Genomic DNA, 20,713 nt, shown 5'->3' with positions numbered 1-20,713 from the left:
ACGCATCATCAGGGATCTACAACCCATCCTGGACAATGATCCCACACTTTCACAGGCCTTGGGTGGCAGACCAGTCCTCGCCCACAGACAACCTGCCAACCTGAAGCATATTCTCACCAGCAACTGCACACCGCACCATAGTAACTCTAGCTCAGGAACCAATCCATGCAACAAACCTCGATGCCAACTCTGCCCACATATCTACACCAGCAACACCATCACAGGACCAAACCAGATCAGCCACAACATCACCGGTTCATTCACCTGCACTTCCACCAATGTAATATATGCCATCATATGCCAGCAATGCCCCTCTGCTATGTACATCGGCCAAACTGGACAGTCTCTAAGGAAAAGGATAAATGGACACAAATCAGACATTAGGAATGGCAATATACAAAAACCTGTAGGAGAACACTTCAACCTCCCTGGCCACACAATAGCAGATCTTAAGGTGGCCATCCTACAGCAAAAAAACTTTAGGACCAGACTTCAAAGAGAAACTGCTGAGCTCCAGTTCATCTGCAAATTTGACACCATCAGCTCAGGACTAAACAAAGACTGTGAATGGCTTGCCAATTACAGAACCAGTTTCTCCTCCCTTGGTTTTCGCACTTCAACTGCTAGAACAGGGCCTCATCCTCCCTCATTGATCTAACCTCGTTATCTCTAGCTTGCTTCTTGCTTGCTTATATATACCTGCCCCAGGAAATTTCCACCACTTGCATCCGAAGAAGTGGGTATTCACCCACGAAAGCTCATGCTGCAAAATGTCTGTTAGTCTATAAGGTGCCATAGGATTCTTTGCTGCTTGTCCTTTAAAGGCGAGGAGCATGTTTGCAAGAATGCATTCCATTGACATATGGGCTAAAGTTCCAAAAGAAATCCTTGCTGTGATATCATCCAGCAGCATTCAGAGAGAGACATCAGTTTTAGTTATCTAGAGGTGGAGGACAGTCTTTAAATCTGCTCATCCATTGTCAGGAACTCAGCAGGCTCTGGGTGTGGTTGCCTAGCAACCCAATGAACTTGGCTGGGCCCAATAAGCCCTCACTAAGTGACTGTGTTCCCTGATTGGACAGAAGGGCCAACTGATCCCTATTTAAGCCTGGTAGCAACAGCAGCCCACTGGCTGCTCAATGTGGTCCATGCCCACAGCTGCTCCAGACCTGCATCTTGTCCAGCCATTGCTCCACTCCAGCCCTAGTCCCTGCCTACTTTTGAACTCCTAACTCCTGGCATTGACCACTAGCTTGTCTCCTGTCTCCACAACTCCAGCTCTGCCCTTTGGTCAGAATCAGGAGCCAGAACAGTACCATTGACTTGCCTCCTGACCCCACCCCAGTTCTGCTCTCTGATTCTGCTCTGACTATTAGACCAGATTCCTGCTCCAATCACTAGGTCACCTCACCTTCATCTCCATGTGTGACAGTTGGAGCAGCCCAGTAGAAGGTAAGAAGGGACTCTGCCCCATGGCATGGAGCTCCCCTCTGGAAAGACCCCAAGCAAGAGCTCACCCCTGCCTTCTCAGACATTGGGGATCTACAGGAACTGCAGGCTTATGTTGCCTTGCTATGTGACCAGATTGCAGCCCTCCAGACCCAGGTACAAGCTCAAGCAGTATTTTCTGTCTGCTCAACTCTTGCATCCACTCTCTGCAAGTCTAAGCTGCCCTACCTGATAAGTTTGATGGGGATCATGCCAAGTTAAACAGTGTTGTCTCCAGTTCTTATTGTGGCCAGAGTCCGGACTGATCCATAGGGTATGAGTGAGATTAGTACTTATTCTGCTCAATGGAGAGACCTTGAAAGTGAGTGTTCCCTACCGCAGATGGGTCCTGTCCTGTCCTATCCTATCCATGAATAATTTAAGAACTTTGTACAGGCAATGGCAGGCATCTCCAATGTCCCTAACTGAGAACGTACTGCAGAAGCTGCTCTCCTCACCCTTAAGCAGGGTGCCAGGTACATCGCCAAATAAGTGGTGGAATTTCATTGTCTGGCTGCAGATGCTGCACAGCCTCAGTCCAGTGGATGATGCCACTTCAGGCAGAGACTCAGTGACCGTATCAAAGATTAATTTCACCCGTTCCATACCCACAGCTGCACCAGACCTACTTCCGGTCCAACCCTTGCTCCATCCCTTGCCTGATCTGCTCCAGGCCTAGTCCCTGTCTACCTCTGAAGCCCTTATTCCTAACTCCAGGATCTTATCACTGGTCTATCTCCAGCTCTGCCCTTTGTTTTTTGTTCTGACTCCTCGCTCCAAGAATTGGCTTGCCTCATGATCATGCCTCCAGTTCTGCTCTGACCACTAGATCGCACCACCTACACATTGGTGTGTGATACCCATATGATAAAATGAATGATCATGTAATACTTCTGTAGTGATTACTAAAAACAACTACAGTGTGAACCTGCTGGAGATGTGGCCATGATGAGAGAAATAGTTCTTTCACTAATGAAACACACAGCCATGCTACAGCTGCTGTGTGCACATGCACTATGTTATATAACCACCAAGGATAGCTGGGATAGAGTCAATAGCAATGTAGGTGTTATATGCCTCAGAAAATACTTTTGCTGTTTTCTGCATTTAGCATAAGAAAACTGATGCTGTGAGGGACATTCCTGTGCATTGTGTCTTTGCTTTTTCACTGTGTGATACTCTTGATAGACAACTCTCCAATTGAGACATAATCTATTCATGGGGGCATTTCTGGACAATTGCTTTTATAGGCTGATTTCCAACTCTACTCCAGCAGGAGCCACTGAATAACTTAACCGGCATCCTGGAAAGCAACAGTGCTAATGCATAGCCAGCTTGTAAGTAAGTGACCATATTAAGTAAGGTGACCAGACAGTAAGTGTGAAAAATTAGGACAGGTGGTGGGAGTAATAGGAGCCTATATAAGAAAAAGACCCAAAAATCGGGACAGTACCTCTAAAATCGGGACATCTGGTCACCCTAACATTAAGGGACTCAGAGTGATGTTTAGTGCAGCAACCTGTGAAGTAGTAAACAAAAAGTATATAACCCTCATTGCTGCTGTCATGAATTTGCTGTCCTTTAAGGTGAATTTATTTTTTTCAGACAGGTGGTCCTTGCATAGGGCAGGAAGCCTCACGGGTATTCCAATTTCAGTCATGGGACTACTTATGCAAGTGCCAACAATTATTCAGTACACTCCTTACTATGAAATTTTAATGCAGGTGGACTGTATCGCTGTGTTGCTACTCTGCAATCCTTTGCAGATCTATATGCACCATTTGCACAAAGGTTGAAATGTAAACAAATTTATACTGTACTCATCCTTTATTGTGGATTAGTGTTATTTAGTAATACCTTACTCCGGCAAATTGACTCACTGCGGAAAATGCACTAGAGCATTTTAGAGCAGATCACATTATCACGCCTACTTCTGAAAACCAAAGTGCTATTCCTGCTTTTCATAAGGAATAACTGCCTGTAGCATTTTCCATTCTGCAGTGTGTCAAAAGTGGACTCCCACCATTAGGTTAGCAATTCAGAAGAGCTAATGAACGTTAATGCATGGCTATCATATTACTCTATAATGAACACATTCAATCTAGTGCATCAGTTTATGACCCTGAATTTTCAGGATATTGTTTCCTGGGATCTTTTAAATTTAATATGCCATTGTACACATCCTGTACAATGGGGTCCCAATTTTGTTTGGCATCTTTAAGCACTATTGAAATACAAATAGTACTTGTATTCATATTTACAGCTGGGTGAAATTTTTAAACCAACATTTTTGGTTGAAAATTTTAAATTCAGCATCACAAACATATTGTGAATTCAGGTCAATTTTGCCAAATTATTTTGGTAAAAAATTCTGAAAAAAATCAAATTTCTGTGACAGATATGGCAATTTCCTACAATATCCTTCAAAAACCTTAATGAATTAAGTTTAATTATCTTCGGCATCCACTGTAATAAATGAATGGTTTATGCATTATTGTGGGCCAGGATTCCATGTAATCTCTCTGTAAGGGAGAGATGTGATGTGAACCCTGGGAAGTATTGTGAACTTCATAAGACTATAAGGAACAATGTGCCAGACAAGAATGGACTTTCAGGACAAACGGTGTCAAATCATTTGCCTGGGGAAACTCTAGGGAGATAGGAATACAAAATTTCCTACTTCTGGTTATGCACAAACCCTGTCTTTTGAAGCTACGTACTGGGGAGAGGACCATTGTCTACTGATTACCTGTTCCCAGAATCTGAAGATCAAAGGCCCCATCTGAATAAAAGAAAGACTGAACTACTTGTGGAGGTGCGAATTCTGAGCATAGGTAAGGTTGCCAACTTTCTACTTGCACAAAACTGAACACCCTTGCTCCAACCCCTTCCCCACCCCTCCTGAGGCCCCACCCATTCTCTGAGGCCCTGCCCCCACTCACTCCCTCTTCCCACCCTCGCTTGCTCATTTTCACTGGGCTGGGGAAGGGAGTTGGAGTGGGGGAGGCGGTGAGTGCTCTGGCTGGGGGTGCGGACTCTGGGGTGGGGCCAGAAATGAGGAGTTCAGGGCATGGGAGGAGGCTCTGGGCTGAGGCAGTGGGTTGCGATGTGGGAGGGGGTGAGGGCTCCTGCTGGGGGTGTGGGCTTTAGGGTGAAGCATGGGATGAGGGGTTTGGGGTGCAGAAGGGGGCTCCAGGCTGGAGGGTGGAGCCAAGGGGTTCAGCGTATGGGAGGGGCCTCTGTGCTGAGGCAGGAGGTTGGGGTATGGGATCTTGGCTGGGGGTGTGGGTTCTGGGGTGGGGCCAGAAAGGATGGTTTCAGGGTATAGAAGGGGGCTCTTGCCTGGGGCAGAGGGTTGGAGTGTATGGGGGGGTGAGGGCTCTGGTGTGGGGACAGTAATGAAAGATTTGGGATGCAGGAGGGGGCTCCAGGCTGGGGCTGAGGGGTTTGGACTGCGGGAGGGGGCTCCGAGCTGGGGTAGGGGCTTGGGGGGGGGTGAGAGCTCTGGCTGGAGGTGCAGACTCTGGGGTGGGGCTGGGGATGAGGGGTTTGAGGTGTAGGAGGGTGCTCTGGGCTGGGACCGAGGAGTTTGGAGGGCAGGAGGAGGATCTGGTCTGGAGCAGGGGGTGAGGGCTCTGGCTGGGGGTGCGGGCTCTGGAGTGGGGCTAGGGATGAGGAGTTTGGGGTGCAGGAGTGGGATCCAGGATAGGACCAAGGGGTTTGGAGGGTGGGAAGGGGGTCAGAGCTGGGAGAGGGGATTGGGGCATGGGAGGCGGTTAGAGGTGAAGGCTGCAGGTGGCACTTACCTCTGGCACTTCCCAGAAGCAGCGGCATGTCCCCCCTCTGGCTCCTCTGGCAGAGGCATAGCCAGGCAGCTCTGCATGCTTGCCCTGTCCACAGGCGCCACCCCTGCAGCTCCCATTGACCACAGTTCCTGGCCAATGGGAGCTGCGGAGCTGGTGCTTGGGGCAGGCGCAGCGTGCGGAGCCCCCCGGCTGCCCCTATATATAGGAGCTGGAGGAGGGACATGCTGCTGCTTCTAGTAGCTGTGTGTAGCCAGGGCAGGCAGGTAGCCCCACTGTGCCACCAACAGGACTTTTAAAAGCCTGGAAAGTGCTGACAAGACCTGCTAGGGTCCCTTTTTGACCGGGTGTTCCGGTCAAAAACCTAAGCAGAGGCTGTTATGAACTTGCAACTGTAGAGGAAAAATAGCCAGCACACATACCCCTTTGCAGTGTTTGAAGGGCTGATTCCTACCAGACCCTTTGTTGGCATTGGAGGTTGATCTCTGGTAAGCTCATTACTGCGCATGCAGATTCTTTTAATATTTAATATGTTCTCTCTAATGCTTTCACCTTAAGAATAAATGTGCATGTTTATAAGTTACCACACAACCCTTTATAACTGCTGGCTATTACAGATGTTCAAAGCCTTCAAAGATAGGGCAAAGCACAGAAACTAGCCTGTTTACGCTGTTTGGCTTGCTGGGGATATCACAGTGTTGGCATGGAATTATGCAGCCTGGAAAAAACCCATCAGGAGGGAGAGATTTCACATTGGAAAGAGGTAAATAATAGCATTCCCCAAGGATCTGTACTGGAACCAGTGCTGTTCAACATATTCATAAATGATCTGGAAAATGAGGTAAACAGTGAGGTGGCAAAGTTTGCAGACTATTCAGAATTACTTGGGATACTTAACTCTATGCAGTTAGCATTCGACTTAAATATGATCTCATAAAACCGGATGAATAGGCAACAAAATAGGAACTGAAATTCAGAGTTGAATAAATAATCCCAACTATACATACCAAATAATGGGGTCTAAATTAGCTTTTACCACTCAAGAAAGATCTTGGAGTCATCATGGATAGTTCTCTGAAAACACCTGATCAATATGCAGCTAACAGAATGTTAAGACCCATAAAACAGAAAATATCATAATGCCACTATATAACTCCATGGTACTCCCTCATCTCAAATACTGCATGCAATTCTGGTCACACTGTGTCAAAAAAGATACTAGAATTGGAAAAGATGCAGAGAAAAGCAACAAAAATGATTAGGGGTATGGAACAGTTTTCGTATGATGAAAGGTTAAAAACACCTGTGACAGTGCAGCTTAGAAAAAGATGGGAAATATGATAGAGGTCTATCAAATCATGAATGGTGTAGCGAAAGTTAATAGGGAGGTGTTATTTACCCCCTCACATAACACAAGAACCAGGGGTCACCCAATGAAATTAGTAAACATCAGGTTTAAAACAAACATAAGTAAGTACTTCTTCATAGAACACACACACAGTTAACCTGTGGAAATTGTTGTCAGGGGATGTTATGAAGGCCAAAAGTATAGCTGCATTAAAAAAAAGAATTAAATAAGTTCATAGAGGATAAGTCAGTGACTATTAAGCAAGATGGTCAGCAGTGCAACCCACCGCTCTGGGTGTCACTAAACCTCTGGCTACCAGATGCTACAAGGGATGGGTCACTTGATGATGATTGCCCTGTTCTGTTCATTCTCTCTGAAGCATCTGATACTGACCATTGCCAGAAGATAGGATACTGGGCTAGATGGATCTGTAATGTTACACCCCATGTTCTTCATAGAAATATGGTTATGATATGAATATGGCATAACTAAGATATACTCAGGGGTGAATGTAAGTTAGGCCACTTACTAGTATGGGCTGGGGCGGGGGGAGGCTCTGGCCCCCAGAAGGGGCAGGGCCTCAGGCAGAAGGGGTGGGGCTAGGGGTCAGGATTCCCCAACCAGCCCTTTCAGGCCGCCTGGCCTGTGCTGCCCAGGACTCCCGTGTTGATTTAAAGGGCCTGGGGCTCCGGACGCCACTGCTGCACTAGCACCAGCAGCGTCTGGAGCACCGGGCCCTTTTAAATCGCTGGCCCCAGGGCAACTGCTCCCTTTGCCCCCCCCCCACCCATCAGGGGCTGCAGGGGAGGGGGGGGGCCATTAAAGCGCTGCAGGGCCCTTTGTCATGGCAGCTCTTTAACATTCCTGCACCCCCCCCCCGACCTGCAGGGGGGGCGCAGGAACGTTAAAGCACTGCCGCGGCAAAGGACCATCCTTAAAGTGCTGCTGCAGCAGTGCTTTAATGTCCCTGCGCCTTTTGCCTCCCCTATTGTCAGCCCTGCTGGTACGGACCCTACCAGCAGGGCCACCGACGGGGGGAAGGGCCAGCGATATTAAAGCAGCGTTTTAAGGATGGTCCTTTGCTGCGGCAGTGCTTTGAAGATCCTTAAAGCGGCGCCACAGCATAGGACCATCCCTACAGCGCTGCCACGGTAGTGTTTTAACGTCACTGCCCATTCCCTTCTCCCCCTCACTCACTCCCCCCCGGCGGCGGCCCTGCCAGTACAGACCCTACTGGCAGGGCTGCTGACAGGGAAGGCAAAAGGGGCAGGGACATTAAAGCACTGCTATGGGTTGGTGCAGGTTCTTACCGGCTCACCTTCACCCCTGGATATACTTTATGCAATATGGATCATGCAGGATATCATCGGAAAGGTTATGATTTACTGAATGTGATTATCCAATTTGTATGCATGTATCATTTCCGTATCTAAAGTTAGGAATATTGACTATGTAACAATTACCACTGTGTGTGTACTTGGGGGAATGCCTACCATACACTAGGCAATCCTCCTGAATGACCCATTTAAGAAGGACAATAGAACTTTGAAAAGACATCCTGGAATGCAGCTGTGACACTACAAGGTCAGGTGATAATGTGACCTGATGCAAAATACCCCTTGGACACTGCTGGTACTTTTCCACTGGAGGGGAATGGGGGACAAACAAAGGATTCCTGGCCTTAGGTAATTCCTTTTAAGGCTGGGAAGGGGATTGATCTTGACTCTCCTCCATTGCCTACCCAAGAAGGACTGCTGAAAGAACCCGAAGGGACAAAGGAACTAACCTGAAGGGAAAGGCAGGGGTGAGTCCAGACTAAGAAAGGGGTCCAGTCTGTAGTAAGAAATAACTAGAACTCTGAGCCACAGAAACTCTGCATCTGGCCTAATTCAACAGTTAGGGTGAGAAATTACATTTTGCAACCTGTTTCTTTAGTGAATCAAGCTTAGTTTGTGTGTTTTGTTTTATTTGCTTAGTAATCAGTTTTGCTCTGTTTAGTATCACTTATAATCACTTAAAATCTGCCTTTTATAGTTAATGAATTTGTTTTTGTTTATTATTAAACCCAGTTGTGCAATTTCTAACTGGGGGAAGGGCAAGAAGTTGTGCATATTTCTCTTCACATTGAAGAAGATGGTGAATTTTTATGAGCTTGCACTGTGCAGATTCTTCTATACAGCACAAGACAATATACCTTTGGGCTTATCTCCCAAAAGGGGGCATGCATATGAATGCTGGGTGAGTCCTTTCACACACAGCTGACTTCAGTCTGTGTCTGCAGCTTGGTGTGGCCCTACCTGTGTGGGTGTGCTGCAAGAGGCTGGAGAGCCTAATTCAGCAAAACAGGGAGAGGGAATCCATGCTGGTGGAGCAGGAGAGGCTCAGTGAAACCCCAGTACATTGGGTGACATCTGGGTGTGGGGGGGGTCCAACCCTTCACAGGACCATTGGTCTGACCCAGTATGGCCATTCTTATGTTCTTATAATAGAGACGCAGGCCTCTACCCAAGGGAGGTAACAGTTGGGAGCTGGAAGCCTAGAAGCAGGTGTCCTTAGAGGACCACTGAGAGGGAATACAGATGCAATTGCCCTGAACTGTGACACATATAGGGCAGCACATATGGGATCTATGACAATGTGAATTGCTGTAAGTGCCAGCAATAGTGAAAACAAATACTACTGAAGGAAAAAGCAAGAACAAGAGTGTCTCAGTCTTTTGAGGAAGAGAATAGCAAAAAGACAGGAGAAAATGAATTCTGAACTGCTGAACAGTAGTCAGTTAGTTGAGCTATGCAAAGAAAGGGCACTCGACACTGAGGAATGGACAAGGCTGCTGCTAGTTGACTTGTAGTCTGATACCAGGAGAGAAATGATAGTCCAGGTCATGCAGAGGAAATCTTGGACCCAACTCCCTGTAGGCATGGGAACTAGGAGTGCGGGGGGTGCTGCAGCACCCCCAGGCTTCCGGCTGCCAGCCTTGTACCCGGGGTCCTGGGTGACACCCTGTGCCAAGGGCTCTGCTGCCTCTCCCAGCCTCAGCACTGGGGGAGGGGAGCGTGGACAAGGGTAAGGGGGCTGGCTTTCAGCATCCTCACTATTAAAAATGTTCCAGTGCCACTGGCAGCAACCATGTTCCATTGCAATCAAATGGACCACTGCAATAGGAATTGTGGGCTGATCGACAGAGCAGGAGAAACTGCAGCTGGATAGGGACAGAGTGTGTCTGGAAACCAGGCTGCTTGCAGACTGGGACATGCAATGTAGCATGAGGGAGGAGGAGAACCAACACCAGCACAAGGATAAAAAGGAAGACAAAGAGTGTCAACATCAGTACAAGATATATAAACTGTGTTAGCAGAACCATAGTCAGATTATTTTAGGAATGGGGTCTGACATGGATGTGTTTCCATATGCTTTTGAAATCTGGTTCCAGTACCGTCTGGTACAAAGGCATTGGACATTTCCACTCTTATAGACAGAGGGGATTATAAAGATTATGATTGCTGTAAAACAAGCTTTGTTGGAAAGTTTTAACTGACCCCTTAAATGTATAGGAGTAGGTTTGGGAGCATTTAGAAAAAACGGACATGACCTATGCTTAGCTGTCAACTCAAATTAAGAGTTAACTAAGAAAATGGGTTGCCACAGCAACAAAGCTTATAAATGAATGGATTTAGAAGAATTCTATAAACTCTGCCACCCCAACCTAAAATCATGATTAATAGACAAAGGTCCTAGAGATGTGAACTCTAGCTGGGAAATGGGCAGGACCTTACGTGGATAGGTGGCCTGGGTTTTATAGAAAACCCTAGTAGGGGTGGAACGAGATCAGAGGACAAGGTTTGGGCCAAAACCAAAACCCATGCCTGGGGGATGGATACCAATTCTAAGAAGTCCTGGGGCAGGTGTTCCTTATGTAGTCAGCAGGGTCACTTTTCTTGGAATTGCTCATTCTACCCACTGAGGCCCAGTACAATGCAAGAAGGGCCAGCTGCACCAGAACCTCACAGAACTAACGAAGAAACTGAATGTCCACATGGAGGGATCACACAGCAAGTCTGCTGATGGCATATAGTGTCCATGCTGAGCCATTCACATTCCAAATCACCACCCAGCTGTTATTCTGTACCTACCCTTCTGGGTGCAGATCAATTCAAACACAAATGGGAGCGGAAGGTGGTAGTTAATGGGGAGATATTCATTAGGTGGAGAGACTCTGGGACTGCTAAGACTATAGGTAAGGTCCATGTTGTGAAGCCCCCTCAAGTCTCTCAGGGTGTGAAATGCGGGTTAAAGTTTCTGGAGTCAAAGCCTTTGCTCTACCTACAGCAGATTTCTATAGAGGTGTATTGTCAGATATTCCATATTCTTTGCTTTTGGGGCATGATACTGTGGCTTTAAAAGCAGGAAAGGTGAATTCCCCTCTCCCCCAGTTAGCTCCAGAGCTGCAAGGGACTGTGTTACATGCAAATGGAGTAGCTGACAGAGAGATGGGGTGGGTGGGTGTGTGTCCACTCCTCACAGTATCCAAGTGGAATCAAATTATCTCCCTATATACCCAAGGAGAGGAAACAGCCTCCTGCCCAAGGGCAGGGAGGACACCTACTGACTTGAAGGAAAATTCTGAGTACTGAAACCAAGACCAGGGAACCAGAGGCAGTACAGAGCCTGGCAATGGCAGTGTCTCCAGCCAAAAGTAGGGACACAGAGGCAACTGTGGTGCACTGCCAAATCTATGACACCCAACTAGGGTGTACGACAGCTGCTGGGAGTTGATAAAGGTAACTACAACTGAGAAGGATTGGGGATTTCTTCCCACAGTCTGACTGCCTGATAATCTGTGAAAATGGACAGGACCTTGAGCCTGGTGAAGAGGAATTCTGCTCACGCTGGCTCAGGGAATGGGGAACAAAAAGCCAACTGAGCGGAGTTGCAGGGAATCAATTCTCCTTCACCCCCCACTCCCAAAGAAGGTGAGATTAGGAGTCCCCAGACCCTGATTCCAAGGAGATGGGGGCAGAGAACAGAATTTGGCTATCAGGGAGGTTTGAAGAATCTTCCTTGCCTGATCCCTCTGCTGTTAATAGCCATACATGGCTGAAAGCCACTTTGCAGGGAGGCAACCCTACCTTATTTCTCACAAACAAATGCTGCTTGTAATACATTCAGGGAGGCAGGGAACCTCACCCCATTATTGGGGCAGCTGGCCCCTTGAGGGACAAAGAGACACCACACACACACATTCCCCAGAAACTGGATGGGAGGTAAGAGGAGGAGGTCCAGGTCTCAAGTTTGCACCCAAAGGTTTTGGGGTAGCAAGAGGCATGTGAGACCTCTGCCCTATAGGTTCTGAACAGAGGAATTATATGGGATGGTTGTCAAGGGGCACTGTACAGATCTGAAGGATGTATATTGGCTTTCTAGCAAAATGTTCACTATATGTGCAGTTTAAATGTGAAATTATGAAAGGCAGTGGCAGAAACACCCTCCAGGGAATAGGTCTGCCCAGGAAGTAAGTCAACGAGTTCCCCTTGGGTGATGGTCAAGCACCTGGTTACACACACTTCTTTGGGGGGGAGACATCAGATATGAAAATTTCTTGCAATATTCTTAAAATCTTATTGAATTAAGTTTAAATATTTTTGGAGTCTATTGTATTAAATGAATAGAGTATGGATTATTGTGAGGTGGGACTGTACGTAACCTCTCTAGCAGGGAGATGTGAAGTGAAACCTGGGAAGTATTATGAACTTCAAAGGACTGTATTGAACATTGGGCCAGACAAGAATGGACTTTGGGGGAAGCATCAAGTGTTTTTTTTCTGGGAAATGGCTAGAGGGAGGTGAATGCAAATTTCCCCACCTCCAGTTCTGGAAAAACCCAGCCTTTTATAGCTACACACCGAGGAGAGAACCACTCTTTGCTGTTCCTGGATTCTCAAGAACAAGGGCCCAAGCTGTGTAAGGGAAAGGCTAACCTGTTCATGGGTGTGCTAGTTCTGAGGTAAGGCTATTACAAACTGGTAACCACAGAAAAAGCCCTTGGTGAGGTTTGAAGGACTGACTGTGACCAGAGCCCTTGTTGGAGTTGGGAAGTGATCTCTGGTAAGCTACGCACATAAGTTTTTACTGTCTTTAATATGTTCTCTCTGTAATGGTTTCACCTTATGAATATATGTGCTTGCTTGCAAGGAGTTGTGTGATAACTTAACTGCCGGCAGTTACAGTTTCATAGCCTTCAAAAAGAGAGCAAAGCATAGACAGTGGTCAGTATTGGCGGTCTGGCTTGCTGGGAACAGCAGTATAAGAATGGAACTGTGCAGCCTGGAAGAAATCGCAGTCAGAAAGGAGACAGACATAGGTCTCGACCCATGAGAGAAGACCCATAAGGAGCCAAGAGCCTCAAAAGGGTGCCCACTTGGTGGACCTCAGAGGGGGAAAATATGCCCTGAATTGTAACATTTTCATTTTGACATTTTCAAAACAAAACATTATTTTATTTGAAACAACTTAACTTTGAAGTTCCTTTTAATTTTATTTTTTTTAAATAAAAAAATATTCAAAATAAAAACAATGTTTAGTTTCAGTTTTAACAAAAACATTTAATTCAACTGAAGCTTTTTGATTTGCCAAAACTTGCACATTTTTCCAAAAGTTTGACACCAAAATTTTTCCAGAAATCCCAAGGAACTGGAAAATCCATTATTCACTCAGCTGTCCTCAGAACACCTTTTAGAGGCTCTGTAGAGCACTTCTGCTGGTTCCCTCTGCATTCCTAAGTGCACTATCTGACTAGAGGTATGTCTGCACTACCCGCTGGATCGGTGGGCAGCGATCAATCCAGCAGGGGTCGATTTATCACATCTACTCTAAACACGATAAATTGACCCCCAAATACTCTACTGTTGACTCCTGTACTCCACCACCATGAGAGGTGCAGGCGGAGTCAACGAGGGAGTGGCAGTAGTCGACTCACTGCAGTGAAGACACTGTGTGAGTAGGTCTAAAAGTACATTGACTTCAGCTATGTTATTCACATAGCTGAAGTTGCATAACTTAGATCGATCCCCCCTCCCCCCCCCGGCTTAGAAAAACAGCCTCTCTCTGCCAGTCTCAGGATCAGCTGCAAACTGAGAGATGCCATTGCTTAGCAGTTGCAGAGGTTTTCATTTGGTAACCATTTCTTTATTTCTCTGTATGCTAGCTTTTCTACAAATTAGCAGAGGTGTATTAAAAAGCACAAAAGGGCATTAAGTTCCCACCTCCCAGCAACTTTCACTAGTATTTAGGCACTTAGCTGCCCTTTGTGCCTTTCAAAATCTCCCTTTGGTTGCTACAAAAAGAACTCAATTTACTTCCACCCTTATTATTGTGTTTTAAAAATGTGTGGGTTTTTTTTCTGCGTTCACTTCTTGCTCAATACCATTAATACCATTATATTTGAATTATGGCAAAATAAGTGTGATTGTTTTCTTTAATTACAGATAAAATCTTTCCATTGCAGTGTGTGTTGTTTAAGATTTTTATTACTGCAACTGTGTAGAGATCACTATGAATTGCATTTTTTTTTTGGTTCAGTGATGCAGCACCAAGGTTACTGGGTTTCTTTAAGCTAATGATGAGACCATAACTCTAGAAAATGTGCATGGAAATCACAGGGTCACAGTGAGCATATTGTCATTGTCACAGATGTTATTCTTCCAAAATCACTTAGGGGCAACCAATATAGATAAACCACAACCATGCAGGTAGAAGACTGTTTAAATAGTTAAATCAAGGCTTGTAAATAAAAAAAAAAATCACCAACAGGACAACTGTCCAAGTGCTGTTACCAGACAGCATTCAGCCCCTCAGGCTGGGTGTTACTATACCAGTGCCTGGCAGGGGAACCCTGGCCTACCTGCTACACCAGGCATCATCTCAGGGACCCTACAGCCAGCAATCCAGGTCCTCAGTCCTCATCCCTGTTGCTATTTCCCTAGGCTCCTTCTTTCCATCCCTCCCTAGCTTCTCATTTCTGGCTCTGGGTTTACCATTGGAGACTATGGTGCTCCCTGTGGCTACTTCACCTCTCCTAGTGTCTTGCCAGACTCCTTATTGCAGGGCAGGATCCGACTGCTTACACTCCCCTGGGCTTGCTCCTGACAACCTCCCTCCTTCCACGGACTCACCATAGACTCCTTCCTCTATAGCCCCCTTCTACTGTCAGTTTCTTGGCTTTGCAGTGCTGGCCCAGCTCTTCCCCAGATGGGCAGCACTCTCAATTAATTCTAGCCCTTCTCTCAGGTGATGCTGGGTAACCTAATTGGCCTCTCATGCCCTCATTACCCCTATCTGGGCTGGCCATCATACCCCATCACAGCTAAGCAAAGAATTTAACATATATTTAACACAGCATAGTAACTCCTCACTTAAAGTCATCCCGGGTAACACTGTTTGGTTACAACGTTGCTGATTAATTAGAAAACATGCCCGTTTAAAGTTGTGCAATGCTCCCTCATAAGATTGTTTGTCAGCCACCTGCTTTGTCCACCGCTTGCAGGAAGAGCAGCCCATTGGAGCTAGCTGGTGGGGGCTTGGAACCAGGGTGGACAAGCAGCCCCCCTATCAGCTCCCCGCTCCCCAAAGTTCTCTGTGCAGCAGCTGCCCAGCAGGCTATCAATTACCTGCAGTTCAGCTGTCCCTCCCCCCACTGCCATGTGCTGCTCCTGCCCTCTGCCTTGGAGCTGCTCCTGGGAGCCTCCTGCGAGCTGTGCAAAAGGATGGGGAAAGGGGTGCTAATGTCAAGGTGTCCCCCTCCCCTTTGCTCCCCACTTACCCCATCTCCACAGAGTAGAGGGGGGACACGGGAGGGAGCTTTCTGGCAGCAGCAGCTGTCTCAACTTGCTAATCTACTTAAAAAGGCAATGTACTTAGAGTGGTTCAGCATACTTTCAGGCAAGTGTCCTAATCACTTGGCTATGGAATGCTCTGATATGGAGTTCCCTCAATCTCTCCTGTTGAGGTTGTTCCATTGTAATAAAATAATCAAATAATTAAATCATAATTGGACCAGACAACTGAGAATGACTTTATAGTCCTCAGGTTAGGGAGTTCACCTGAGAGGTAGCAGATTCCTGTTCTAATCTCTTCTGATCATCAGGCAGAGGGGAGGTTTGAAATTGGGGTCTCCCACATGCTGGGTAAGTGCCCCAACTGCTGAGATAAAGATTGTAATTAAATCCTTATCCTCCTCCTCCAGCTGTTTGACATGGAATTAGATGGTCTTTAAGCACACCTAATGGATTGGTCCTCGGGTCCTAGCACATGACATAGGTGGCAGAATGCCTATCTTCTCCCAGTTTGTGGGTTGCCAACAAAGACAGTTGCCTCCCTGTAGCCTGGACATAGGCACCTATATCTAGTGAGGGGGGTGGAACTTAGGACACACCCCTCTCCTCCGCATCGTTCATTGGCTAGTATGCAGGCTTAAAATGCCTTTCTCTCCCTATTCACTATATATGGAGCCAAGGCACCTTATTCAGACATTGTGGTTTGCAGTGTTGTTCCTGTGGTTTTGCTAAGCACCTAAACATTAGGCACTGTAACTCCTAAGCCCCTTTTGTGGATCTGGGCCAGTGGCTACCGCAGAGCTCTTGCCTCATTTATAGAGAGTGTACTTATTGTGTATTTTAAAGACCTGGAAATATGTGGTGAGTAGTATGGAGCAATTAGTGATCAACACTTGCACAGTAATCAAAAGTTGCACTTATCCAGATTTTTTTAATATGCAAAAAAGATCTGACATGCTCACTGCAACACTCTTCTGTTGGTATTGGCAGTTATTAAAAATGCTATTGTCTTTAATCTACTGCAGATGTGCCAGCTATGTTTTTCAAACCCTCCTAATTTGGCAAAGTCAAATGGGTTTTCATTACAAAATGAAAGGCATCTCTCTCCTTAAGGGTTATTATCTTCAACCTCATTTCAACCTTTTGTCCCCAACTGGTTCAAAGATAGAAGTATTAAAATGTTTGCAAAATCTGTTTTTGAGTGAGAAGAGTGTGCTTTCTTACTCTTGGTATGCTCCAAAAAAGCTAAACAGTTCTTCGTCAAACTTGGAAAAAGTAAAATCATGTGACACCAAGGACCTTTTTTTCCCACTACCAGTCTGGTAGTATTTTACACTCACTTGGCTCTCATCACTTTACACAGGTGTAATTGACCACACAAGGTTCAAGACAGTGGAGAAGCAGGCCCAAAACCTGGACAAGTTCAGCACAATAAATAAAGTTTCAGAAAATTGTAAGCAACTGAAAAAGGGGTCTTAGAATGAAAATGCTTAGGCAACCTTAGCTAAAGCTGTTGCTCCAACTGTTATTTTTATCTATCTATTTATACATTACACACACACCAATAAATAAACAGGTCAATAAGAGAGAAGAGCATGTTCTATTGGAGAAGCATTTAAAACACAGAAGCTTAGGACTTCAATTTAAGAGCTAATTACAGAGGCGCAGTAAAACCTATATATTATTTAAAAACTAATTATGCTGTATGAGTTTGCAGAAGTTCAGGGAGAGTATGCAGGCAAATTAACATTAACTATACACTAAAATATTATGGGCCAGATTTTGTGCTGGTGTAAGCTGACAGATTCTTTGAAGTCAATGGTGTTTTCCCAATTTACAAAATCAGAGAATTTGACTCCATATACAGAGGCACTAGAAAACAATTCAGGTCAATATCGGCAGAGCTCACTCTCTCTACTGTCAGCAAGTTGTCTGATTTTCATTAGCTTCTTGTTAATAAAACCGTAGTCACTGTGATCAAACTTCTTCTCTCAGGGGCTCCCCTTATTCACCCTCCCAGAGCTATTCTCTGGATTCTCTTTACACTCCATTCTATTTTAGAGAAATCTCTGACTCCTTTAGGGGAAAAGTAAAGCAACATGCACTTTTTGGAGCAGCAGGCCACTCCAAAGCATTCTTGGGTAGCATCAGCTGTAACAAACCTATCAGTTTCTGGCCACAGCATCATTCACTTAATAGTCTGGTTTGAAGCCTCACACTACCTGACAATTTCTCAGTCTAGTTTACCATACCTTCCACAGAATCTTCTGGAACCTTTCCTCCATATCCCTATAACGTGACTGCCAATTTGCCTCTTGTCCACAGTATGTGCCCTGTTGGAATCATAGTTTGAAATGAGAGAATAGAGGCTAAATAACCATGGTTTTTGTGCATGCAGTTTGTAAATATTCAAGGTTGAATTTTCACATTCATAGTGAGGATAGCTCAGAAATCAGAAGATAGACCATAAAAATGATTTTTACTTCTTTGTAAAAGCTAATGATTTTTAGGCTCATCTAATGATTGGCTGGGTTCTGACTCATGATTATTGAACTATTGGAGTTGGCAACACTCAAAAAAACAGTTCAAAAATTGTGTCTGTTTATGAGGAGAGGAGAAAACATGAATTAAAAATCACACAGTGATCAAATGGTATTTTATAATTCTCTCTTTAGCAAGTTGAAACTAATGGCCTACCACACTTTTTAACCTTTTTATGCAGGGATGTGGGAAAATGAAATAGCATGGTACAAATAGTCCAGAGGGGGAAAAGTATAGTGCTGTTGGTTTGGTTTTGGGAGAAGCATGTCCAAAACAAAGCAATGTGATGGTAATATCCTGCCATCACACATGCATGTTTTGTAGTGATTTTATTTGAGGCCTGATCATTTTCAACCTATTGTCTCTTTACATTTCCATTCCATTGCTGTTATATATGGGAGAGTAGCACAGTGATGTTATTACTAACTAAAGGCTCTATAGAACACACCTTGGTAAAACTGACCAGAGAACCAAAAAAGAGCAGAGAGACTAGAGGAATGCTGGCACCTTGGAATGCTTCTTTCAGGTGGAAAAAATCTGGGATATCATGAGTAAATTAGGGGGGTGGTCACCAATTCATGTATTTCCAGTCCCAGCCTGTCTCAATCTGTAGGAACCACCAAATCCATGGACTAGTGGTAAAGAATCTTTTGCAGGTTCAGAGGGAAGGGAGGGATTCTAGAGAGTCACTGCCCCTACAACACACATCCACTGGCTTCTGGTCACACTGGTAAAGAGGAATATAGACCTAAATCTGCAAAACCATGAAGCACAGTGAGATGCGTAAGAATGACACACTGCATTATAGACACACTAACTCCTCTAACAACACACTCTACTTCATGTGCTTAACCAACAGTGATAAACAGAAGTACAAGCAAATGCCAAGTTATTCTTTCCTCGGGTTCCCATTGTCACCTTTTGCACGTTTTTCTCTTGGGATTAAGCTCTTTGGGGTATGTTTTGCCTTCATTTTGGAAAGCATGTGTTGGAGCTTAATAAGTAGAATCAAATAACAATAGTTGCATCACTTCATATCACACATTTTCTTTTCACGTTTGCATTTGTTCTGTCAATGGCCCTTTGATGGCAAAGTTGCAAGGTGTCCATTATTTCCTTAAGTTATACTTGTTGTTTATTAACATAAAAAACATAATATGGAAGGCTTGATTCACGGCTGCCCCGTACCTTCTGTAGTCATGTACCCTAAAGCGTGGGTATAAAATGCTGGCAGATGAGAATGGAAGCATTTTACACCTGTTTTGCATTGGTGGAAATGGCTATACAATGTGCAGGACAACTATGAATCAGGCTCTGATTGTTTAATTTTTTAAAATTGAAAACATCTAAAACTCTCACAAAACCCTTAATTATTTCTTTGAATTGTCTTCTTGTTGCTGTGTTATGGGAAGTAAGTGAAGCTCTGTATGTATCTTTCCCTCTTGGTGAAGGTGGATGAATACAGCAAATATTTTTCCATAAATAATCAGTGGAATTTTTACAAGAATTTGGTCAGTTCATGCTTGTGCCCCTTTTGCGTTTGTTTCCTGACAACACTAGTGTGATCAAGTTGTGCTGAAGTTCAGCAAAACCAAATTTCAAAGTTGCCCTCACAAGCATTCACAGCAATCAGCTATTAAATTTGCAAAGGCAAGTATTTGCGCCATAAGTGCTTGTGGGGCTCCTTCAATAAGGAAGTAGAAACACATAGCATGTGGCTCATCTGAGCAACAACAACTAACCCAGGCCCCGATCCTGCAAAGACTTACAAAGGTTATTAGTTTTACACACTCTGAATAGTTTCATTGAGGTCAGTGGGACTACTCACACAGCACAGAGTTAAACATGTACATAACTCTTTGCAGGATTGGGACCCTAGTCAGTTCAGATAGTGAATACTGAATACCTACACACAACTATTCACTATCAATCCACAGAGGTAAAATATTTAGCAGAAAATTCACTGAATAGTTTTGAATAATGAAAACACTGGAGAAAAATCAATGAATATTCCTCAAAGAGAAAAATGGGTAAAAACATTGATTACAATCTAGTTTATTATTACGTTTATTATTCAGTTCTGCCTTTACAGTGTTGTTTCTCGAGCCTTTTTATGACTACATTCTTCAGTTTCTTTCACTAACACAGGATACTGCCTCTTAAAATGTTAAGCATACCCAGACATCTTTATTCCCGTCTGATGGCTTGATACTCCCAATAGTACTTTTTGAAATATTTTATGCATTCAGTGCTCCAGCACTGTTACAAAAATGTTGGGTTGCTGTAATACTAACAGCAGTGAATAGATTTTTTTTCTGTATACAAAATGGGTGAGATTTGTACTTTGCTTGCACAAATGCAGTTCTGCCTTTCAGGAGACATATTTAGTAGTTACCTTTGCTTTGTGCAGTGTTTTTTCTGCAGTGACAGCAGGCAGTGGTTTAGTGGCAATTTTAGACTCTAGCATTACTGTACATTATGTACAGTACAACAAGGCTTTGCAGAGCCACATTTCTTAAAAAAACCCAAAAAACAGGATGACATTCCTAGTTTGCTTACATTGTATTGTAACAACTTCACTCTTGCTGTCCATCTTTGGCAATTCTTCAACATTATAAACAAAGGCCATTCAACCTCTTTTTAAAAAAAAGGAAAGAATTCTTTTTTATATTCATGTAAAATGCCAAACTGAACATTACTTAC

This window comes from Mauremys mutica, chromosome 5, assembly GCF_020497125.1.
Source record: "Mauremys mutica isolate MM-2020 ecotype Southern chromosome 5, ASM2049712v1, whole genome shotgun sequence".
NCBI classification, from domain to species: Eukaryota; Metazoa; Chordata; order Testudines; family Geoemydidae; genus Mauremys; species Mauremys mutica.
The sequence above is the reverse complement of the archived record's forward strand: the minus strand, read 5'-3'. Positions refer to the sequence as shown.